The 26,724-nt window shown below is 34.9% G+C and overlaps 1 protein-coding gene across 1 annotated transcript in view; it reads right to left on the reverse strand.

The window, feature by feature from the left end:
- Window positions 1-25,191, reverse strand: part of AKT3 (AKT serine/threonine kinase 3) — a 414,439-nt gene extending 389,248 nt beyond the window's left edge. Inside the window, exon 1 of the mRNA XM_031968694.1 lies at window positions 25,052-25,191. The gene's annotated coding sequence lies outside the window, so the exon portion shown is untranslated. The remainder of the gene's footprint in view (window positions 1-25,051) is intronic.
- Between the last annotated feature and the right edge of the window lie 1,533 nt (window positions 25,192-26,724).

A 26,724-nucleotide genomic window follows, 5' to 3' on the forward strand; every position in this document is an offset into this window, starting at 1 on the left:
GATGAAAGGAAGCACAAAGTCATATCACTAGCCCAAATTAATAAAAGAAACTAAGACAAAGGAAAATGTAACATAATAGTGATGCAAGATTTCAAAATCCCTCTTTGTGTTTTAGATAAATCTAACAGCTAAACAAAAAGGAAAATCTGGAACTGAAAAAAAATTACCAGGGAAATTAAAACTAAAAAACTTATGGTATCTTTTAAATAGAACTGAAAAAGAATATAAATTATTTCTCAGCATAGCATAGAATTTTTATTAAAAATGACCATGTATTATAGCACAAGGATATGAAAACAGTCATTGAAGTCAGATTCCAAAGATATAGATAACACAATAAAAAAAAAAGTCATGAGTTCAAGGAAATACAACACATACAGATAAATGATACAGATCAAATACAATATAGAAAATAAATGGAAACTTAACAATGAAATACTTTTTTAAATTGCATGACTCAGAGAACAGATCAAAGAAGCAATTTGTAGTTATGTGAAAGATTATAAAGATAAAATATCATACCAAATTTTCTAGGATACATATAAAGTACTCCTCAGGGGAAAATCACATCACTATAAACACATCTTAACAAAGGAGAAAAAGAGGAGATTAAAAGAATATATGATTTTTAAAAATTAGAAAGCCAATCATTAACAAATGCAAAATAATCAAAGAATATGAGGTATTAAAAATTAAAGGAATAGATAAATTAGAAATAAAAACAAAATATGAATAAAACAAAAAGTTGTTTCTCTTTAACAAAATTAAAAATCTTTAGCTAATCTGTTTAAAAAGATGTCAGAAAATGAATCAATAAAATAGGAAATTTACAAGGAAAAATTACAACACCAGAAGACATAAAAAGAATAATCAGATCATATTAATGCACTGGTCCATGCTAACAAAACTGAGGACACAAAAAAAAAAAGAGGATCTTCAAAAGTTTAAAATACCAGCTAGATATCCTAAGAAGAAATCTCAGAAAAGAAAATAGATCTAGCTATAAAGAAACTACTAAAGAAAAACTCCTAAACCTCATGTATTCACAGAAATTTATGCAACTTTTAAAGAATAACCAGTACCCGCACAAAAATTATTGTAAAAAGAACACTATTAGAATCTTTTTTTTGGGGGGACAAATAAAGCTCTAATCCCTAAATCAAGGAAAGACAAAAATACAGAAAGAAAACTATAGAAACAGAAATATAGAAAAATATATAACGAATAACTCAAAAAAAATTTTTTTAACAAAATCCCTATCAGACTACAATGATATATCCAAGACTCATTTTTATGACCAAGTGAGATTTTTATTATCAGTGCAACAATGGCTCAATATTACTAAAACAATCAATATAATTAAAACTAAAATTAAAAAATCCCCACATGATCTCAATACCCTTTCATGAATTTATATACTTTTGTTCTAAAAATGTAACAAAGTATATACATAGAGGAAACGTTTTTAACATCATAAAAAAATTTAAAACTAAAAGTAAATATTATATGCAATGGGGATATGCTCAAAACCTTTCCCAATAAAGACCGTAGTAAAGCAAGGATACTCACCCTCCCAATTGTTATTTGAACCAGTTCTGCAAATTCTAGCAATAGCAATAAGACAAGAAAAAGAAATTAAAGAAAGACATGTAAAAAAAGATAAATTTATCCCTATTTGCTGATGACAGGATACTAATCTCTAGGCAATCAGCGAATAAACTGAGTCAATGGCTTCAGCAAAGTTGCAGGCTACAAAATAAACTCTCAAAATCCACAGAACTTACGTCTAGTAACAAAATCCTAGAAGCAAAAACAGAAAAGAAAATCCCATTGCAAATAATACAAAATGTATAAAATATCTGGGAAGAATGTAGATGAACATTAAATGGAGAATAATTAAACCATTTATGGCATATGAATGTAATAAAATGTTGTTATTTAGTTGGTTTTTCAGTCACATCTGACTCTTTGTGATGCCATTTCCTTCCCCAGTTGATTTTACAGATGAAGAAACTATAGCAAACAGGATTCTTATCCAGAGTCACACACAGCTAGCTAGTAATATCTGAGACTAGATTGGAACTCAAGTTTTCCTGACTGCAGGCCCAGCCCTCTATCCATTGTACTATCTAGGCACCCAATAGAATATTACTGTGCTGTTTTTAAAAAGAGAAAGAGAAAGAAAGAGGGGGGTGAGGATGGGAATGGAAGACAGAGAATCATGGAAAGAGCTACATGAACGCATTAAAAATGAAAGAAGCATAGCCAAGAAAACAATAAATACAATAACTATAGCACTATATGGAAAGAACAACTACACATCAAAAACTCAAAAGTGCATATAGCAAAATTATAAAGACCACACACTACTGGAATGAAGAGCTAAGATAGAACTCTTCCAGTCTACCCTTTAGTGGAAGTGAAAGGTACAACAAGTATCACACATTATTACATTATTAAGAGACTTTTTCAATGTATCCACCAATTGTACTGATTTTTTTTTCTTCTAAGGAAATACCACTTGTTACATGGCTCCCTGGAAAGGAGAAAGGAAGGGATACTGAATGACTATGATGATGAAAATAAAAAAGATCAATAAAAACATTTTTAAATGTTTTTTAAAATAAATTCATTATTTCAATTTTTAAAAATCCAGCCATCGGTGCCTCTTCAGGGAACAGTTACAATAAAACAATAAGTACAGGGAAGCAGATCACAAGGGAATTAGATCCAATTTGATGAAAGAGGAAGCAGTATAGCCCAACTTTCCCTCATAACAAAGAAACACATCAAACCAAGCATGACCAAAAAATCCAAGGGGAAAAAATCAGTTTGTTTGGTTTTTTTTTGAAAGTGCAAGTAAGTAAAAATAGGAGAAAGAGAAGTTGGTGGACACTGAACCAAACCTGGACAGAAGTATGCTATGAGCCTTCCAGTATAGGTAATAGATGAGAGCTAGCAGTTGTTCAGTAGGGCAAGGAGAGGTCCCAGATCTGGCAAACAGAGTTTTGGTCTTGTGTAGGGAGCAAGTACAGATGTCAACTGGAAATTATTACTGATACCTGAGCTGAGTCTCAAACAAGATGCAGACTGAAGAAGGGACTTAAGGATGGCCATCTTAGGCATTGAGTGGTCTTTGAGCCTTAGGCTTGTATACCTAGCAAGAAGCAAGTACCATCTATATGGCTCTAATGGCAGGAGCTGTGCAAGATATCAGATCCAATATACTCTTCTCAGTTTGAAACCTTCAGTGGAATAACAAGAGCAAGAAACCCAGGGAATCCAAAGTTTTCTCCCTCTGAACATGCAGAATTCTAGATGGCTGACAGTGGCCAAGTCTAGCTGTCATTTACAGGAGTTCAAACAAGGAAGCAAACCCATGGTTGAATTGGTCAGATTCAAACCCAGATCAGAAAATTACTGGGCTCAGACAAGGTAGATACCCTAAGACTTTGTCTTGAACCAGACTACAATGAAAGCTTGCAATTCCCTAGCTTGAGTTATCCTATACACTGGAATAACACTTAATCACCCCCAAAAAGCTGCCATATAACACAAGAAAACACAAAACCAAACCAACAATGGCCCCAAAATTCCAAAATACATAGTATGGCCCTAACATAAAGTCTGAAGGCAAGAATTAATGCTGTTAGAATGAACAAAGAAAAATGAATCTTACCATAAAAAGCTATTATGGTAATAGAGAAAAAGTAAAACAAAACCTCAGAAGAAAATTACATGTAAACATCTATTTGCAAGCAAACTCAAAATAACAGCCTATTTTTAGCACCAAAGTTGCTAAATAAGGAAGCAACTCTCTAAAGTGCTCCTAAATTCCCTTGTAAACAACTAGAAAAGAGACTCTGAATTGATATAAGAACAGGGAAGCAGCTTAGCAGCACAGCAGGAAAGGGCTATCTAACCAGGGTGAGAGGGGTCATTAAGTCCAAGAGCAACAGCAGCAGTCAACCTCCCAAGAAGAGGTCTACAGCAAGGCTCCAAGATCAGGGCAATCCACTAGCAAAGCCCCACCTTCTGGTAAACTTGCAGCCCCCCTAGGTAAGTCAACAGTCTGAGCAGTCCAGAAAAGTCCCACCCTATCAACCCCACTCCCCAACAAACCCCCAGCAAAGCCTTGACCCCATTTCTGACCAGTAGTGAAGCCCAGACCCAGAATTAACAAATGGTCCCAGGAGCCTGCCAGGAGAGAGATGCTGTTTCCATAGCAATCCATCAGCAAAGCTTAGCTCCCCAAGGTAGACCAGCAAGGAAATTCCTCCTCCAGAGCCAGTCACCTGAAAGACTCTGTTATCATAGCAACCCATCAGAATCTCATATCCAAGAGAGGCTAACAGGTAGAGGCCCACACACCCACAGCACATGCTACAAGGATAACCTAAAGCTGGAAAACAAGCAGCTAAGCCTTAAAGCCCAGTTAAAGTCAGCAGTTAAGACCATGAGCTCCTAACATGAAAAGCTTGGGACAGTGCAGGACTTGAGCCCAATTCTCATATAAAAACACCAAGTGACAAAAATAATCAGAAGAAAATGAGAAAAAAATAAAACAAACAAAAATAATTTACAGAAAGTTACTCTGGTGATAGGGACAATCAAGGAATAAATTTAGACGAAAACAGAATCAAAATTGATACATATTAAGCCTCAAAGAAAAATGTAATTTGGTCTCAAACCAAAAAAGATTTCCTGAAAGAACATTAAAAAGTTTTTAAAAGGAAAATTGGGAAAAGAAATGAGTGTAAAGCAAAACAATCACTAAAAACCAGTCAATAGCATGGGAAAAGTTATGCAAAAATTTCCCAAGGAAAATAACTCCCCCCAAAAATAGCACTGGCCAAATGGAAAATGAAATACAAAAACTCACTGCAGAAAAAATTCCTTGAAAATCAGAATTGAACTAGTGATTCTATGAAACATCAAGATACAATAAAACAAAATCAAAAAAAATAAAATGGGAGAAAATGTGAAATTTCTCATTAGAAGAATAACTAACCTAGAAAACACTCCTATAAAGAGATAATATAAGACTTACTGACTTACTGTCCTACCTGATCAAAGTTCCTGTAAAATATTTTTCAAGAAATTATCAAATAAAACTGTTCTGAAATGGAAGAACTAGAAGAAAAAATAGAAATCGAAAGAATCTACCAATAACTGCCTGAAAGAGATCCTAATATGAAAACACCCAAGAACAACATTATAGCCAAATTCCAGAGCTCACAGATCAAGAAGAAAGTACTTCAGGTAGCTAAAAAGAAACAATTAAAATATGGCAGAACTGTGTCAGGATTACACAGTAAAAAAAAAAAAGCCTGAAATATGAAAAACCAGAAGATAAAGAATTACAACTAATAATCACCTACCCAGCAAAGTTGAATAAAATCTTTCAGAGAAAAATATAAGCATTACATAAAATAGAGGACTTTCCAACAATACTCCTAATTAAAAGCCGAGAGTTGAATAAAAAATTTGGCCTTCACATAAAAGATTCAAGGGAGACATAAAAAGGTTAAAAAGAAATAAAAAAAGAAAATACAAGAAATCCAATAAGGTTAAACTGGTTGGTTATATTTCTATATGGCAAGATACTTGTAACTTTTATGAATTTTATTACAACAGAAATTAGAAGAAATATACATAGTCAGAGAAGACATATGTAAGGTACTTTGATGGGATGATAACCACCCTACAAATAAAGGGACATGAAAAACTGTATGGGAAGGAGAGAAGAAATTGAATAGGGTCAATTATCCTGCATAAAAGAGGAATGAAAAAGATGTTATAATGGAGAGGAAGATGAAAGGGTAAGAGGCAAAGGAAGATGAAAGGGTAAGAGGCAAAGCTTAAACACTACTCCCATCAAAATCAACTCAAAAAGAGAATAACATATTCTCAGACAGATAGAGAAGTCTATCTTTCCCTATAAGGAAGTAAAACGAGATGGGGACAATACAAAGAGAAAAGAAAATGATAAAAGAGAGTTGAGAGTAGAGAAAGTAATAATCAGAAGTAAAATACTTGTGAGTATGAAAAGTTTGGGGAAAGAGAAAGGAGTGAGATAAATAAGGGGAAAATAGCATTAAAAGAAAATACCCAGGTGATTATTATTACAACTATAAATATAAATGGAATTAACTTACCCCCAGTCCCCCCAAAAGCAGATAGCAGCATGGATTAAAAAGCAAAATCCTATAATATGCTGTTTACAAGAAACACATTTAAAGCAAAAGGATACAAACAGAGGAAAAGTAAGGGGTTGATCAGAATCTATTATGCTTCAATTGAAGCAAAGAAAGAAGGGGTAGCAATTTGACTTCAAACAAAGCAAAAGCAAAAAGATCTAAGTGAAACAGATAAGGAAGGAAACTATATCTTATTGAAAAGTACCACAATAAAGCTATATCAATAATAGACATATATGCACCAAATAGCATAGCATCTAAATTTTTGAAGATGTTAAATGAGTAATATGAGAAAATAGGTAATAAAACTATAATAATGGGGGACCCGAAATCTCTCTTCCCCTTAACTAAATAAATCTAACCAAAAATAAACAAAAAAGAAGTTAAGAAGATGAACAAAACTCTGGAAAAGGTAGATATAATAGATCTCTGAAGAAAACTATGTAGAAAGGAATATACCTTTTCTCAGCAGTATATGGCACTTGCAAAAAAATGATTAGATATTTTAAGACATAAAAATCTCACAAACAAATGTAAAAAACCAGAAGTAGAAAATACATCTTTTTTCAGATCATAATGAAAAAAATCATATTCAATAAGACAATAGAGAGATTAAAAATAATTGGAAATTAAATAATCTAATCCTTAAAATGAGGGGGTCATAGAAAAGTCAATAATTTCACTATTGAAAATGACAAAATATATCAAAATTTATGGGATGTACCCAGAGCAGTACTTAGGGGAAATTTTATACCTCTAATTACTTAAAAATAAAAAATAATTTAAAAAAAAAAAAAAGAAAAAGCAATCAACAAATCAGATATGCAAAAAAATTTTAAATCCCCAATTAAACACAAAATTACAATCCTAAAAAAAAAAAAAACAAATTAATAAAATAAAAAGTAAGAAAGCCATTGAACTAATGAATAAATTAAAGCAATTGTTAGGAGCTCTTTTGTCTAATTTTATACCAATAAATTTGACAATCTATATGAAATAGATGAATATCTACAAAAATATAAACGATCTAAATCAACAGAAGAAATAAAATCTTAGAAAAAGAAATTGCACAAGCTATCAATTAATTTCCTAAGAAAAAAATGTTCAAGACCAGATGGAGTCACAGGCAAAATTTACAAATCATTTAAAGAAATACTATATAGACTATTAAAAAAAAATAGGTGAACTGGGAGTCTACCAAATTGCTTTTACAACAAGAGCAACAAAAAAATTTTTTAGGTTAAAACCTAAACCAGGAAGAGCCAAAACACAGGGGAAAAAGTAAGACCAATTTCCCTAATGAACATTGATGCAAAAAAATTAAATAAAATACTAGCAAAGAGATTACAGCAATATATCTCAAGGATCATATACTATGACCAGGTAGATTTATACAAGGAATACAGAGTTGATTCAACATTAGAAAAGCCATAAATATAACTGACCATATCAATAACAAAACCAACAGAAACCATATAATTTAATAGATGCAGAAAAGACCTGACAAAATATAACATCCATTTCTACTAAAAAACACTAGAGCATATAAATAAATGGAGTTGTTATCAAAGTATTAACTGTAAAAGGCATAAGATAGAATGAAGTCTTCACAATACAATTGGGATGTATAAGGACACTCATTATCATCTCCATTATTTAACACTGGATGAGATAAATTAGCTATAAGTAATATAAGAACAAGAAATTAAAGGAATTAGAATAGGCAATGAAGAAACAAAACTATCTAGGCAAATGATACAATGTTACACTTAGACAATCCTAGGGAATCAAATAAAAAACTACTTGAAATAATCAACAAGTTTAGCACAGTTGCAGGATACAAAATAAACCCATATAAACAACATTTCTCTATATTATCAACTGTCTAGCAGCAAGAGAAATTCCATTTAAAAAAACTGTAGACTACATAAAATACATTGGAGTCTACCTACCAAGACAAACCCAGAAACCATATGAACACAACTGTAAAATACTTTTCACACAAATAACATCTGATTTAAACAACTGGGAAAATATTGCTCATGAATAGGACAAGCCAGTATAATAAAAATTGTGATTCAACCTAAATTAATCTATTTATTCAGTGTGGTTTTACAAAGCTAAAAAAAAAAAGGTAAAATTCATCTGAAAGAAAAGAACATCAAAAATATCAAGGGAATCAGTTTCTTAAAAATGTGAAAGAAGGTGGACTAACTGGCCAGATTTCAAAGCAGTACCAAAACAATTTGGTACAGACTAAAAAAACAGAGTGATTAATCAATGGCACACCTTAAATATAAATTATATTATAATAAATGACCATAGTAATCTAATATATGATAAACCCAAAGAACTAAGTTTTTGGAACAAAAAAAAATTCATTACTTGACAAAATTGCTAGTAAAACTGGGAAACAGTATGACTGAAACTAGGTACAGACCAACATCTCATACCATATATTAAAATCAATCCTTGTTTTAAACCTAAAGGTGAGAGAGAAATTAAGAGAGCATGCAAGAGTAACAGTCAGATTTGTGGATGTGAGAATTTAGGATCAAAAAAGATATAAAGAGCATTAGAAAATGTAAAATGGTTCATTTTAATTACATAAAATTAAATAATTTTTGCACAAACAAAACAAATGCACCAAATCCAAATTTATAAGGAAAGCAGAAAACTGGGGGAAAATGCTTTTCAACAAATATCTCTTATAACTGAGGAATGGCTAATAAAGAAGCTATGGCATATGATTGTAAAGGAATATTCTTATGCTAGAAGAAATTAAAAGCAAGGTAAACCTATAGAGATTTACATGAACTAATACATAACGAAGTAAATAGAACCAAGAGAACATTCTATACAATAACAGCAATACTGTTTGATGAATTGTGAATGATTTAGCTATTCTCAGCAATACAATAGACTAAAAACATAAACCATACTCCAGAGAAAGAACTGATATTGGTTAAATACAGACTGATGCTTGCTATTTTTTACTTTCCCTTTTATTCATGTCTTCTTGTACAAAATGACTAATATGGAACTATTTTACATAACTGCATAGAATTAACTAAATCTGATTGCTTACCATCTCAGGGATGGGGGAAGAGTAAGGAGAAAGGAAGTGGGAAAGATAGAATTTTGCAACTCAAAACTTTAAATAAAAATGTCAAAATATTTTTTAAAAAAATATGAGTGCCCAACTTAGAATGAGCTGGGGACGGTGGTAAATACTAAAAAGAAGAAAAAGAAGGAAAATTTCACCTATGTTGAGAGCTATAAAAATATTCTAGTGGGGAAAAAATAGCTTAAGCACAAGTTAAATTAAAATTCATGAGGAGAAATTAAAGAAGTTGTTTGAAAGAATAAAAAAATTATTCTAAAAATGAAATAAGAGCACTAGAAGGAAAATGTAAAAAGAAATGAGAGGTATAGAAGAATGATTTGGAAACAGAATTAACAGCTTGGCAAAGCAGGCATAAAATCTTGTCCAATTAATAGATTCCTTGAAAATTGGAAAAGGATAAATTGAAGTTAATGACTCCATGACACAATAAGAAATATCAAAACAAAGCCAAAAAATTGAAGAAAGAAGAAAATTAAGGCATCTGATATCAAAAATTACTATTTCAGAAAGTAATCAAGTTGGAAGCATTTAAGAAGCAATGGACTATCTGAAAGTCATCAACAAAAGACAAAGAAAAAATAGAAAGAATCCACCAGTCACTTTCTGAAATAAATCTTGTTCCTCACATACTGTACTCTACCTCCTAATTTTTATTGTATTCCATCTCCAGCATTTTCACCAGCTGCTCTTCAGGGCTCTCCCTTTTCATTTCTACTTCCAAACTTACCTAATTTCCTATGAGTACCACAGACTTAGTCAGAACCATGCAGGATCTGGCAGCCACACTTATATAGTCGAAAAAAGCTTAGAATGTGATTTTCCAGAAGACAAAATATACAGGCTTACAGTAAAGAATACGTTACCCAACAATATTATCCTACAGGAGGAAAAAATGAAACTTTAATTAAAGTGAGAGCTTCCAAGCAATCCTGATGAAAAGATCAGAGTCAAGAATAAACACAAGTCAAGATGCAAATTAAAAATACAAATAAGAAATAAGAAACTTAACAACAATGAATTATTTACATTTTAAAATAAGATTAAAATATATTTCCTTCAAACCATATCATCAAAGACTATACAACACGGAAGGGGTGATGGAGAATTTACATCTTAATTTCATCAACATTGGTCAAAAAAGGAAAGCATATTTACAAAAGAGCAGAAAGATGTTTCATTTAGTAAGGAAGCAGGAGGGAAAGAGTAGAAGGAAAGAAGGGAGATTAAGTAGGAGAACAGGCTAAGGAATTATCCGAAAACAACAAGATTCTAGAGATAGATATAAAAAAGATTAACAAGCAAGAATTTATGATTGGGCTTTGAACCAGGAAAAGGGAACAGAAGCAGACTACAATAAACCTAGGGCATATTGCTATTTCTTGCTTATTATCTTCTTCATTAAGGTGGATCAGGATCAAAACAAATTATGAAAAAGACAAAAGAATAGAATGGAGGGAGATAAATAGTGATCATAATTGTGAATGGGAGGGATCTGCCCATAAAATGAAAGACAACAGCTCAGATTAGACAGCAGAATTAGACAAAGAGTAAAGGGCTTTCAAGAAGCACATTTAAGATATGAAGATTCAGAGTTAAAATAAAGAATTGGAGTAAATATATTATATTTCAGCTAAGGTTTTTAAAAAGGCACTGGTAGCAATTATGACCTCAAGGCATTAGCCAAAACAGATTTAATTAAAAGAAACAAATAAGGGAACTACATTTTGCTGAAAGGTACAGCACATAATTAATATAAATATTAAACATATTTGCACCAAATGGCAAAGAATCCAGCTTCTGGGGTCAGTCAAGTTCACAATGTGAGGAAGGATCTCCTCCCACCACCATCACCACCACCCCCTCCCCCCACACACACACCCCAACTTGCTCTCCCAAAATTCATCAGCTTTAAATTTTCCCAGTTCCAAATTCCCCTCCCCTCATTTTTGTCCTTGAGACTAGGGCAAAGCCTCACTAAGAATGACCAGGTGGATGGGTAGGGCCATTCAGTCTGGGAAGATGGAGGTTCCTGCTGCCTGGGCTGCTCCACTCAACTAAGTTATAAGGAGAAATACATGATAAAAATATTGTAGTGGGGGTTCTCTATTTACTACTTTTGAACCTAAATAAATCTAATGGAAAAAAAAAAACCCTAAATCTAAAAAAGAAGTTAAAGACCTGAAAGGTTTTTTTTTAGAAAACTTAGATGTTACATTGTTTCATAAATTATTAAATGGAAAATGAAAGAAACATGTATTTCTCCCCTGAATATAGCACCACTATAAAAATTAATCATGTACTGGAGCACAGTGATTACACAAACGTGGAAAAACAATAAATTAAGCAAATCTTTTAAGGAATACAATACAATAAAAATGATGTCCAAAACAGGGCTGCTGAAGAAATTATTAAAAATTAAAAACTAAATAACTTAATCCTAAAAAACTGGGAGATCAAAAAAAATTTTTAGAAAAATAATTTCATTAAAGATTACAATAATGATATAATATATTAACTACGTGCAACATGCTGCATGTGTAGAATGTAGTCAATGTAGTTGTTAAGGAAAATTTTCTATCTCTGAACACTTTGCTCAATAAAAAGGAAAGAACTAATCAACAAATGGAGCATGACACTTAAAAGTTTTTTTAGAAAAAAAAATCAATTAAGCCCCAAATCAAAATCCTGAAAAATCAAAAAAGAGAGCAACAAAACTTAAAAAGGAAAAATAAATAAATAAAACTGTTTTAAAAGTAAGTAATAATATATGAACCATTAGTTAATTTGATTTTCAAAAAGGAAAATTACCAGCATCAAAAAATAAAAAGGTGAAATCGCAACAAATGAAGAAATAAATGTTATAAACTATTACTATTTGATGACATGCCAATGCACTGAAAATCTAAATGAAATGGATGAATTTTTACAAAAATGTAAAATGTCAAGATTAATAGAGCAACAAATAGTGGATTTAAATAAGCCAATCTCATAAAAAGAAACTGAAAAGACCATAAATGAGCTATCAAAGAAAAAACCATGAAACCAAATAGATTTATAGCTGAATTCTATCACCCATTTTTATTTTTTTTTTTTAAATTCTAATACTATATAAGCTGTGTGGGAAAACAGGACAAAGAAGGGGAAGTCTTACCATGATCCTCATATGAATCAAATACGGTGTTTATATGAAAAACAGGAAATATCAAAACAGGAAACCACCAATATCCCTAACGAATACTGAGCAAACATTTTAAATAAAATATTATCAAAGAAACCATTATAGTATATCTGCTGAGTACAGCATCATCATAAAAATTAGTCATGTACTGAAGCACAGTGCTTCTACAAATGTGGAAAAACAAATAAATTAAGCAAATCTTTTAAGAACACAATACAATAAAAATGATATCTAATATAAATCTGTGACTGACCAGCTTGAACTTAATATAAAGAATGTAGCACTGGTTCATTATTGAAAACTATAAATGTAATTGACCATGTTAATAACAAGACCAACCAAAATCATATCATTATATCAATAAATGCAGAAAAAGCTTTTGGCAATATTTATCTCGTACTGGAACAAACAGATCTTTCTTTTATAGAGTTTCTATTTAAAACCAGGAGCTAGAATCATATATAAAGGGAATAAATTAGAGGTCTTTCCATTAAGATCAGGGGTAAAGCTTAGATGCCCAATAATACCATCACTACTTTTCAATATTAGAAATGCTAGCCATAGCAATAGGACAAGATAAAGAAATTGAGGGAATAACTAAAAAGAAAACAAACTTTTTTTTGGTAGATAAGATGGTGCTTTATTGAGAAAAACTGAGTGAACTAAAAACATGAAATGAAACAGTAACTTCAGTAATGTTGACAGATAAAAAAATAAAACCACGTAAATCATCAACATTTCTATATATTACCAATAAAATTCATCAGGAAAAGAAAAAAAGTAATTTCATTCAAAAGAACTACAGAATCTATAAAATTCTGGGGAGTCTATTTTCTAAGAGAATTACATGAATACAACACAAAATACTCTTTACACAAATAAGATGCAAATTCTACCAGAAATAAATTGCTCATGCATAAGTTATGTCAATATAATAAAAATGATAATACTACCTAAATTAATTTACTTATTTGATGTCATTCAAGTCAAATCACCAAAGAATTGCTTTATAGAGCCTGAGGAATATCAAAATTCATCTGAAAGAGCAAAAGATATTAAAGAATCTCAAGGGAAATAATGCAAAATCACTCAGAACAGAACCTATAAGAGCATTAAAACTCAAACTATGCTACAAAGCAGTAATCATCTAATGATATGACACTGATTAAAATGGGTCAATTCACTAATTGTGAAAACAAACACAGACTTTTTATGTTTGATAGTGGTGATTTTAAAATAAATAAGTAAATAATCTAAAATTTATATAGTGCTTACTATTTGCCAGGAACTGTGTACAACATTTTACATTATTATTTCAAATTAGATCCTTATAATAACCCTGGGAAGTAGGTGCTTTTATTATTCCTCATTTTACAGATAAAGGAAATGAGACAAATAAAGGTTAATTGATTTGCCCAAGGTCACAGAGCTAGTAAGTGTGTGAGGGCAGAGCTGTTCTCCTGTCTTCCTGATTTCTAAGCCCTATGCTCTTTATCCACCTAACTGCCCCTGCCCTTTTGATGAACCCAAATATTTTATGTTGGGATAAGAACTTCACAAAATAAGAATTTCATAAAATCTGCTAGGCAAATTGAGAAGCAGTCATGTACTTATTTGGGGCTTGTCTTGATATATAGTAAGTACTTAGTAGTATAGACCAACATCTCATACTATACCTAGATAAGCCCCAAATAAGTACATAACTTTGACATAATGGATGACATCATAAACAAACCATAGAGGCAAGGAAGAAATTACCCTCCAGATTTATAGATAGGAGAAGAAATCAATATAAGGAGCATAAAGAACCAAAAAACAAAAGGGATCATTTTGATTACATAGAATTAAAAAGATTCTGCATGAACAAAACAAATTAGATGAAAAATGGGGAAAAAATGTATGCTGCAAGTTTCTTTAAAAAGGTCTCATTTCTAAGATATATAAGGAATTGATTCACATGTACAAAGATAAGAGCCATTCCCTACTGAAAAGGAATTAAAGAATATGAACAATTTTCCCCCTCTGACATTGCACAGCCAAGAAATGTCAAGTGACTGAGGCCAGATTTGAACTCAGGTCCTTCCAACTTCAGGGCTAATGCTCAATCCACAACAGACAATTTTCAAATTTTCAATTTTCGAAAAATTTATCCATGTAATCCAGAAATCCATGTAATTAATTGCCACATATAAAAAATGCTCTAAACAACTAATAGTTAGAAAAATGCAAATTAAAGCTTCTCTCAGATTTAACCTCACATCACCAGTTTGGCAGCAAAGTTGACAAAAAACAAAAATGAGCAATGTTGGAAGAACTACAGGAAAACAGGTGTATTCATGCTCAGTGGAATTATATATATTAGTCCAACCATTCTGGAAAGCAAGTTAGAATTATACCTAAAAAGTAGAATTTATACACCACTATTAGGTCTGTACTGCCAAAAAGATTTTTAAAAAAGGAAAAGGGAAAGAGCCAATATGTACAAAAAATAATTAACAGTAGTTCTATGGTGGCAAAGAAGTGGAAAGAAAGAGGATGTTCATCAGCTGGGGGATAGCTAAACAAAAAGTAATATATGAATGTGATGAAGTACTATTGTGTTGAAAGAAATAATGAAGGATAAGGTTTTAGAGGAAACCTGTGAAGATTTCCTAGAATTTGTATAAACTGACAGTGGTGAACAAAACCAGAAGAACAATTTATCCAATATTATAAATTAGGAAACACACTTATTAAACATTTACTATGTGCCAAGCACTATACCAAGTGCCAAGGATACAAATAAAAGCACAAAGAAAGACAGTAACAAACAACTTAGAAAAATTTAATGACATATTGACCATATATCAACATAATGATCAACCACAATTCCAAGAGACTCACCATATATAACATGCTGTTTATACATACCTAGACCTCAGAGAGGTAATATACTAAAGGACACATTTTGGGCATGGCCAATGTATAAATGTTTTGTTTGACCATGCATATTTGTTATAAGAGTTTCATCTTTCTTTTTCAATAGAGAAGTGGAAGGTGGATTGCAAGGAAGTATATTTTGGTTAGTTAAAAAAAAAAGTGGATAGAATGAAAGCAAAAACATTAAGTATAGGTAGTTTCCTATCTCCCTCAATTAATAATTGTTTTTGGTACTGGTCTTCTAATTTCATTGTTCTGTAGAACTTTTTCCATAAGGAAACTCAACCTCCCAATAAAGTCTGGCACCAGATCTGCAAGTTAGTATTAAGAGAATTAGCTAGAACACTAAGAGATTAAATCACTAGCTCAGTGTTAATTTCTATATATTTTGTGGATTTGTGTACATATTATATATAAAACATCTGACTCATCCCTAGTAATAAAGAAAAATGTAAGCTAAACCCTAAGCACAAGGAAACTATCTCTGACAAAATATGCACAATACTATACCCATTGTCTCTCCCTTCCTCATATATTAATGGGGGAAAAGCATGTTTTTTCCTCTTTTCTCTGGTACCAAGATTGGTCATTGCAATCGATTTGATTCTAACAGCATTTTTATTTTCATTCCATTACATTAGGATGAAGAATTTGTCATAAACACAATAACTTCTTTTATGACCAGATGACAAGGAGAGATTAAATTATGATACAGAAGTTTTGAGGAATAAAAGAAATAGGCTCAAAGAGAACACATCGCAAGACTTCAATTCTTTCTGTGATGGAAGCTCTTATAGTAATAACAGTTATCGTTTACATGGTTCTTTATAGTTTGCAAAGTACTTTACACATACAACCTCTTTGACTCTCTAACCGTTAGCTATGTCCTGCACAAAAAAAAGAAAAGAAAAGAAAAGAAAATGATAAGCAGAGCAATGACAAAACCTAAACCAGATTAACAGAAGAAAAAATTTCTATTGTGATTATTAAGGAAAACAGTCTCTCAAGAAGCCCATGTATTTAGAAATCAGTTTGTTTCTTCTATTGCACTGATGAAGAAAGTAGCTCTTTTTTTTTTTTTTTTTTTTTTTTTTTTTAAACCCTGGCAGCTTGAAAAGGTAAAACATCTTCTTCGAAAACAACCTTATGATTCTCTGGCATAGATGTGACTGTAGTCAGGACAGATTATAAAGTACAAAGAGCTGCAAAATTCATTGAAAATGTCCCATTTTACAAATGAAGAAACTAAAGTTGAGATAAGTTAATGGAAGTATTAAACAGGATCAAAGGCAGAATTTGATCCTAGCTCTTCATATCCAAAGTTCTTCCCAACATACCATAGAGCCATTCCAAATCTAAGTGATCTACTATAATTTGGGCAGGGATGTGATTTGGGTGTATAAGGAGGTGTTTTGGAAAAGGATTCCAATGCTTACTCTGGGGAATGAGAAAAAGGGAATCAATAAAATTCAATGGAAATGTCAAGCAGTAACAAAGTTCTGCTTAAGGTTATGCACCACAACTTTTTGTGAGTAAAATAACATCTTGTATTGTGACTTTCTTCAGGAACAGTTGGCTGTAACCAAAAGAGACAGTGGAGAGGGAGGGACTATCTGGAGAGGAGGATTAGCAGTTCAGGACCACCCTTCTAGTTACCCAGTTTCACACACAGGGAGTCATTTTTGATTCATCTTTTTTTCTCTCCATAAATCTTATCAGATGCCCAAACTTGGTAATTTTACCTCCACATCTCTCATACATCTCTTATCACTTCTTTATCTATGATCACAGCCTCATAATTAGTCTTTAGCTATAGTCTTTGCCCTCTCCAACCCATCTTGACATCAGGTTATCCCTATATACCTCACTTTATTATTCACAAATCAAGAAGCTTCAGTAGTAGATACTTCTCAAATGCAGCACAAACTCCATTTATCAAGTCTCTCCATTCATCAAATTGATCCTAAAACACATGCCACCATGCTAACCCACTATTCAATAATGTTTATCACTTCCACGATCAAATATAAAATGCTCTGTTAGCATTCAAAGCATTTATAACTTGACCTTTGACTTTCCAGTTTTCTTACATTTTATCCCAAGGCACTCTATTCTCCGCTGACAATAGCCTCCCAACACTGGCCACAAGACAGTGAATTAATTATTTATCATAATTTTACTCTAATCTTCTTTATAGTTTATTCTGATCCTGGTTTTTTGTGTTCAAAGCCCTTTATAACCTAGCTCTCTCCTAAGCTTCCAGTTTTCTCACACTTTATACACTGCACCCCAACTCCTCCATATACTTCAATACAATAGCACTACCACCCTCGGCTGGTACAAGAAAAAATAAGACATTTCATGTTTCAGTTCTGTGCATTTTCCCTGGGTAGAATGTCCTTTCTCTTCATTTCCACCTCTTGGATTCCTTTAAGTCTCAAGGAAAACCCTCAAGGAAAACCCTATCTTCCAGAAATCTTTTCCATTCCCTTTTAATGCTAAAGCCTTCCCTCTGTTGATTATCTTCAATTTATTCTTTACATATTTTGTTTATACAGTTATTTGACCTTTTATCTTTTTCAAATTGAGAGCTCTTTGAAAAAACGACAATTTTTTATCTTTTTTGGTAACCTCATCATTTAGCATAGTACCTGGTATTAACTGCTTGTTGACTGCTCCCTTTTTTGGCCTTTAAGTCACAGAACTAGATCTAAAAGTGACCTCAGATACCATCTAGCCCAACCCCTTTATATTGCAATGAAGAAACTGAAGTCCAGAGAGCTTACATGACCTACTCAAAGTCACATAGGTAGCAGTATCTGAAGCCAGGTTCCCATGACTGCAGAGCTAGTAGAAACCAGGTTTCTTCCTTCAGAATGACTCCAAGCTTTCTTTTCTTTTACATTACTTTCCTTTACACAAAAGCCAAAGTAGCCTACTTCTGTTTCCAGTTAACATTTTCTCTCTTATTTTAACCTTTGTATCTTCTCTCACCCTCATCTCCATGTCTTGGAAATTCTTAGTCTTCTTTCAAAGACTGGTTCGTATCACCTGCTTTAGGATTTTCCAAGATGTTAATGCTCTTTTCATTCCCTTAATATTTATTAATATTTGTATTTATTTTATAAGGTTTTGGTTTTTCTTTATTGTATTTAATTATCTGTGAACATAGTGTTTCGCTTCCAAGTAGAATGTCAGGTCCTAGAGAGCAGGGGTTGTTTGTTATTATTATTTTTTATTGTGTTTTTCTTTTGTGTCTCCATCTTTTCTTTTTTTTTTCCCCCATTCTTTTTCTTTCTTTCCTTTTGTCTTTGTTTCCAAAGTGCCTGGCATAGTACCTGTAGCAATTATTAAATGGTTTATATGTTCAAGTGAGGTGGTGAAAAGAACTTTATCTAAATTCCAGTAGAGGATTATAATATTTAGGTATCTTAGAAACTACATATTTCAACTCTCATTTTCAAGATGAATAATAAGCAACTTGCCTAACATCATACAACTAGGACAGAATGGGATTCAAACCAAAGCTTTCTGATCCCAAAACTAATATTCTTTCCACTACAATCTAATACCAGTTACAAATCTTTAAAAAACATTCTGTATTTCAGACTTAATCTTAATCTCTAGTAGCCCAAAATAAATGAATTTTTTATTACAAATTAAAACACAGCTAAACAGCAAAGTTCCAGAGGCATTCTTTAGGCTACAAATAAATAAATGCCATATTTTCTTTCTGTATACAACCATACATTTTCTAGTAATTTTTTAAAGTAATGCTGAAGAATTGGTCTCATATCTCTTTTAAGAATTCTCTTTTCCTCAAAAGAATAGTACAGGGTATTAAAAAAAATTTTCCTGACCCAGAATTTATATACTAGTTTACATTCTATTTAAGTTCTTGGAAATCTGGGAAGATCATCAAAAACTATCCCCTGATTTTATAGACAAGGAAATTGGGAGAAGTATAATGCCAGAATATGAACCAAGGTCTTATGATTCCAAATCCAGTGCTCTTTCCCTTCAACAGGATAATAATCTTGTGAAATAGGTAGTAGCAAGTAGTAAATTTCCATCTTGCAAATAAGGAAACCACTTAATGAAGTATAACATCATATCCCAAGGACTCACAGCAAATTAACAGTGAATCAATACCTTCTGACTCTCAGTAACTATGATTATCAAATATGCTGAATTATTTTTCACACAAAAGATCCTTACCAATCCAAGAGAAACTAGTATTTTTAATATGCCAAATATAATCATTGAGTCCACAAATTTTGATTTTAAAAATATTTAAGTCCTCAATATGTCTTAATTCTTTAGCTAGAGACTCCAAAGCAACTAGCATAATTATTTTGGTGTTATGGGAAATAAAAAACAAACAACTGTCAAGAATTTCTATAATTCAACTATAGGTACATTTACTGATATTAAAACTATAGTGAGAAAAGTGTGCTCTAGAATATAACAGTAAATTTGGATAAAAACATAAAGGTTTTCTTAGCTCCACAATAAGAAAAGGTTGAGAACACAGCCTTGATTAACCACATAAAAAACTATATCAAACACAGAACATAATTGTGAAAAATATTTGATTAATCCTTCTTATCTCTACAATATAATGAAAAGAAATGCAATTTTAAAAAAACTTTCTACAGTTCTACCCCTCATTGAATTTTTCAGGCTGTATCAACAACAAAAATATGTATGGGCAGGTTAAATGGTTGGAAAGGAAAAGTCACCTTATCTGTCAAATACACAACTCATTTCACAAAGACATTTTTAAACACTTTGAAATTTAGATATATGTCATTACAAAGAATTTTTTCTTCTTATCTCATTTTTTTGTTTAGTTTTAATCACGTGAGTGAAATAAGAGAGAAACTTTATCATGATTTCTATCTGTCTTTTACTGCATCTCAAGATCATTTAGTTCCCCTGAACAATCAACCAACCAAAATTGATGGACATCAGCTGATCCACTAGACTCCTGATGGATACAACTATTTATTTCATTGTTCATTTCAACAATTGTTAACACAACCAATTTAAAAATGGTCTATCTCATAATGGCACAATCTCATACTATTATTATTTTATTTATATAAATATAACTTTAAAAATCCTACTAAATCTCTCTTGCTGCTTTCTTTCCATCATGACCTAAGTGATTTTTGTCTATATTTTGAAAACAACTAATTCAAAAGTTTGTCTCCATATTTGTCAAATAAACTATTAAACTGACCTATTTGCTATCACTGAAATTGATTGGATTTATCTTTTCCTTTTGGGGAGAGAGACAGGGAAGGGAAGGCATCTAATAACACTTCAAAGGGCACTGTATTGGAACTCTGGAGATTAATCCCATCTCTGTTATCAACTATTCTATAACTCTGACCAACCCACCTAACTTTTTTTTTTTTTTTTTTTTTTGCTTTAAAACAATCTATTTAATCATTAAAAAGCAACAGTTCCACAAGATGGACCCAGAAGTTGAAAGGGATGTTAAAAATGCCTCTTCAGTGAAGTGCAGCCTTCTTTTCCCACCTAACTTCTTAACACCCATTTCTTCCTCAGAGAGAGGATGGCATTGAAAAATTTTTTAAATTTCTTCCAACTGAATAATTTTAGTATTCTGAACAGCTCTATTTGTAGCACTGTACTACCCACAGAATCCAAGAGGATTACAAAGCAGTAAAACATAGGGTTATCTGCCATAAAAGAACTGAGAATCTAATTTGGGTGACAAACATGGAAAAAGGTTAAAGATTCAAGAATTAAATTAGAATACAAGTTCACTTGTCAAATGTTGAGCTTAAGAAAGTGCCATTATGCTGTCATCCTATCGCTTAAAATTTTAAAAGAATTTCTGATTCTGATTGCTCTGAAAGGCCAAATCTTGTTTTTATTTTAAATTCCTCTAAAAGTATAGTAAACCTTAACAATGGACACAAAGTATTTTTTTTTAATTGTACAGAGCAAGGTAATAATTCCATTTGAAAACAGGGCTGTCTGCAGCTAACATGAAATAAGTGAATTGAGAAGAAAGCATACTTAAAAAATAAATTCCACTGCTTCATTTATTTAGAATAGGGATAAAAATTTGAAGTAGGCTTAATGGAAGCTAGTATTCATATCAAGTAAAACTAATTAAAGGAATGCTTAGGGTCCTGCAATAAAGAGCTAAGAAGCACTGAAGGAACTTCATTTGACATTTAAAACACTTGAAGAAAAAGGAATTATAATACATTATTCAATAAAATCATCAAGATTCATTTCTGTTTATTTGCTTTTATAGGAATTACTATCCTATGTTACCAACACAACATTTTCACTATAAAGTCCATTACAATAAGAGTAAATAAGAAATTGTACTTTAAATACAAAAGTCACATTACTTAATTAAAACTAAATAGATTTTAGAAAACTAGATCAAGTCCATAGTAACATAATTTAAAGCATAACAACATCATATGATCTGGGGTACTTTTTCCACATAAATATGAAATATACATATACTATAAATACTTTATAATCACTATCTATAACTCTACACTACAAAATAGTAATTTAATGAATATTCTCCAGTGTACATTGTCAAAAAAAATCAACTTAAAATAAGTAAATATTCAGATACAAAAAGTTTTGCATGCAGAAATGAGTTTTGAATTCCAACTGCACACCGATTTAATAAAACTAAAAACAAAACAAATTAAAGGCACTGGTTCAAACTAGTCAAAATGAATGTTGGCCCTTGTATTCTGTTATCAATTCATAGCTAAATATTTTGACCTACAATATTTTATTTTTCAATGTTATAAATATGATTATGTAAGTCAGAAAAAGGCAGAACTTATAACATTGATGTCTTCATCTTTTCTAGAAGCAAATACAACTAAAACTGAAGAAACTTTCTTTAGAGAGAAAGAAACTACTTCTTCACATGTATGTAGACCTTAAAGAAGTACTTCACTTTCTATCACGTAAGTCTTAAGACTATGTTCCTGTTTTAAAAGCAGTACATGAAGAAGCTATAATGAAGTAATTAAACCTGGGAACTGCAATTAAATAATCAATACAAATAGTTACTGAGTTCCTATTATGTATAAATCTCTATGCTATACAAAATAGAAGAAGCAAATAATAAAATGCCAGTGCACCAGACAAAATTTAGCTAACAGTAACATTCCACATTTATAGGCTTTATTTTTAATGGATTTCTAAGGATAATGCTCATTTAAATAAAATACAAACATTAAAAGTCTTGAATCAAACCTTAATGAAAATATAAATAACAGCTTTCACATAAAGTTTTATAAATAAACATTTGAAACAATTTTTATAGTTTGATCTGCACATATCAAAGAGCAATGGCAATACTTAGTTTTCAAATCAAAAAGTGGAACTGAGTTTTTAAAAGAAATGAAATCATTACAGAAAAATTAAGAGTAGGAACATAAAAATTTTAAGTCACAAATTGCAAGTCATTTCTGCAAGATTAATTTAATTTAATTAATTGAAACATTTTTTATTTAAGGAAAAAAATGCACTGAATACCCAAAATATAGACATAAAACTAAAAACTAAAATTCACTTAAATTCCAATGTTTATCTCAGTCATACAATGCAATCACTATAATTGGAAGTTGAATCTAATTAAAAATACTGTCAGCTCAGGAAGTTGAATATGATCAAGTCAACTTTCAAAGTCAAAATAATGATTTTTGGTATAAAAGGAAATTTCTGGCTAAAATAATAATATAAATTACTTTGTCAAATCACTATAAAAGAAATAACACTAATAATTTACTTAATATATATTTAAAGTTGCTTTCATGCTTCACTATCTCCAATTATGGTTACTGAAACTTTTCTAAGTTCATATTCACATGGAACATTCAAGCACTTGATAACTAGCCTTTATAAATCCTACTACTTTAATAGAGTATCAGTCTTTTAGGCACTTTTCTACCTTTTTCTACTCTAGGTTTATTCTACTATTTTATAAGTGGACAACAGATAACTCAAAAACTTACAGGAAGAAAATTTTCCAAGAGACATTTTTACTTTGAATAGAAAACTAATGAACATTATAATGCATAATATTAATATGAATTCAAGATAAAAATATTCTTTTCATAATACAGAACATATTTCTGATTTTGAAATGCAAATTACTGATGTGTGACAATGTACTATCTACCATAAACCAACTGTTATATATTAAGCTCTAAACCCTTCACTGTTATCAGTGGCTGATCCAGCCATACTTTTTTAAGTAGATTTCATAGTTGAATTTTCGTTTAGAAACTTCAGTAATTATACTCCTTTTGGATTTCAACCAAATGCTACATATACAGGAATTTGATTCTGTATCTTGGAGTCATCCTACACTTGACTTTCAAAATATGTAGTTATCTACCCAGCTATCATCGGGTAAACAGTAAGTACTGTTATTTGAAACCCTGTCCCCTGTCAGATTCACCGTCTGCAGCAGAGCTGTGACTTTCAGGGAAATCCCAAACGAGAGGTGATAACGATTTGATCTTCACTGCGAACCAATCAACTAGGCATCAACTTTGCGCTCCAAGGGCCCCCACCAAGCATCATGGCTGATGCAGACCCGATGCGCAGGAAGAGGAGGAGGGGGAGGAGAAGGAGGAGGAGGAGGAGGGGGAGGAGGACTAGGAGGAGGACTGGTTTGTTTACTTGCAGCCAGAGCTGCCGCTACCGCCGCCGCCGCCGCCAATAGCGGCAGCATCACTGGAGAAGCCAAACCCAGCATCTTCCGCACATTTCTATTCTTAGCACACAACTCCCGAGCGGATCAAAACCCCACTACTATTAAAAACACAGACAAGCACGTTTACAACCCCCAGCCTTCGGTGCACGCTGGGGTGGTGGGAGAGGATGGGGAAGAAAGACGATTGCGGGGCATCTTCATCTCCTCTTCCCCCCACCCCAGACAAGCAAACAGGGCGCTGGGGAGTCACGGGAGTCACCCTCGCACAGACCCAACCCAAACACGCGCGCGCACGCACACACACACACCCACACGCCAGGGGGATGCGGGACTCATTATATAACCTCTCCCCCAGGGCCAGCCAGGCGGCCCCTTGCCCACGGCGCGGCGTAGGCTCGGGTGAGAGCCTCGGGCGGGGGGGAGAAGGGAGGGCGGCGCAGAGGCAGGAGGCTTTGGGGGCTGAGGCAGCCCAGACACTGACGGTACTGCTAGGCCAGAGATAACCCTCCCCCCCATCCCCTCCATTCACACTCCCCTCCCTCCTCCTCTCGTTTCCGGGGGGAGGGGGGCGAGAGGAGAGGGGATGTCAAGTGAGTGTCATTTACACGGAGCCACCCCCATCCTCCCCCCTTCCCCACAACCTGCCCTCGGTTCGCCGCCCCCCCCCCCCTCCATTACCCACCCCATTCCCGGTCCCGCTGGCCGGCCTCAGGCACCCATCTCACCGGTGCGGTGACAGCCCAGACATCCCCCCCCCCCCCCTACAGCGCCCCGCCCCGCCGCCGTCTCCCCGCCCGAAGAAGGGGGAGGAACGGGGGGGGGGGGACGGCGGGAGCGGAGGAAAGGAAAGACAGAGGGGATGGGGGGGAGGGGGAGGCTGTTACCTGCAAAGGCGGCGGCAGCGGCGGCACCGCGGCTGCTCCGGCGGCGGCGGCAGAGGATGGAGCCGGGGGGCGGGGGGAGGAGAGGGGGTGACTCGGGGGTCCCCCCTCCCTCCCTCCTCCTCCTCCCCTCCTGTCCGCCCCCCACCCCGCAATGCCTCACGCCCCCCTAGTGCCCGGTGTGGCCGGCGGGAGGGCGGGCTGGAGGGGAGGGAGGGAGGGAGGAAGGGAGCCCGGCCCGGCCGCGGAGCTGGAACAGGAGGAGGAGGAGGAGGCGACGGCGGCGGGAGCGGGAGGAGGGAGCGAGGCGGGGGAGGTGGAGGAGGAGGCGGCGGCGGCGGAGGAGCAGGAGGAGGAGAGGGAGGCGGAGACTCTACATGGGAATCGGATATCGGCTACAAATTCAATTCATCACTAGAAAACACCACCCGCGCGGGGGGTGAAGGGTGGGAGGGAAGCCTGGGTCACGGATGGGAAGGGGGAGGAGGAGGAAGAAGAGGAGGAGAAAAAAGAGGAGGAGGAGGCAGCGGGGGCCGCCCCAGCCCATGGGCCCCGCCCTCCGCGAGGCCGCTTCCGAACCACGGCGGACACTGCTGCGGGACTCCGCTCCGAGGGCTGGGGCGGTGCGGGGCTGGCGCGGGAGGAGACGCGGCCGCCGCCGCCGCCGCCTCCTTCCCCTCCTCCTCCCGGAGAACACCGGCCGCCACCGTCTGCTCCTCCTCCCTTCCCTTCGGAATGGGAGCCCGTGCTCCTGCCGCCGCCGCCGCCGCGGGGCTTGTTGTTGACTTTGAGGAAAACTCCTGACGTCAGGGACTGGCTCACCGCGGCGCGCGGGCGAGAGCGGCTTCCCCCTTCCCCCGGCCCGCCCCCGCCGCCTCCTCCCCTCCGCTCTCCGTCCGAATCCTCGTCCTCAGCTTCCCCCCACCTCCCCACACCCTGGCGGCCCGGACTCCTCCACTGCACGTGAGCGCGGGCGCGCGACAAACAGACACACACATACACACAGAGCTCTCCACTCCCCCCCTCTCGCGAGAACATTTCCCACCAGACAGACCCGGGTCCGGGAGTGCAGGGGGGCGGGTGGGGTGTCGCGTTCTCCAGCCCGGGCTTCTCTGCGCTTTCGCCCTCATGCGCCTTCCCTCACTTCCCGCCCCTCCGAGGCCCATGGCGGGGCTTGACGCCCAGATTGAGACAACCCTTCCCACCTTCATCTCCCCCACTTTGCATGCAGTAAAACGCATCCCCTCGGAACAGGGTGGGGGACGGTGCATCTTCTCCCCGCCCGTCTCCCCCTCAGCAGTCCTCCACCCTGCAGACTCCTGTCACTGAGGCGGAGAGAACTAGGCACCTGCGGCTCTCTAACCGAGCTACTAAGCTTCCTCTTCGGGCAGTGAAGAGAGCTTGACGGGGCATCCACTCTAGGAGAACCAGGTCTAGAAAGGGGAAGAATTGGGCGGTGGAAATGTAGCGTGGAAAGATGGGTCCCAGACCCAGAAGTGGATGGATGACCACCTTGAATCTGTGTGCGGGATAATAATCATATACCCTTTATTTAATTCCACTATTTTCTCAAAAATAACACTTCGAAATATTTTCTACAGAATTGTATGAAAGCAGATTCTTTACCGGCGATTGGACTCAGGCTTGGAGCCGAACCTTTCTCAAAAGGAGAGAAT

This window comes from Sarcophilus harrisii, chromosome 4, assembly GCF_902635505.1.
Source record: "Sarcophilus harrisii chromosome 4, mSarHar1.11, whole genome shotgun sequence".
NCBI lineage: Eukaryota > Metazoa > Chordata > Mammalia > Dasyuromorphia > Dasyuridae > Sarcophilus > Sarcophilus harrisii.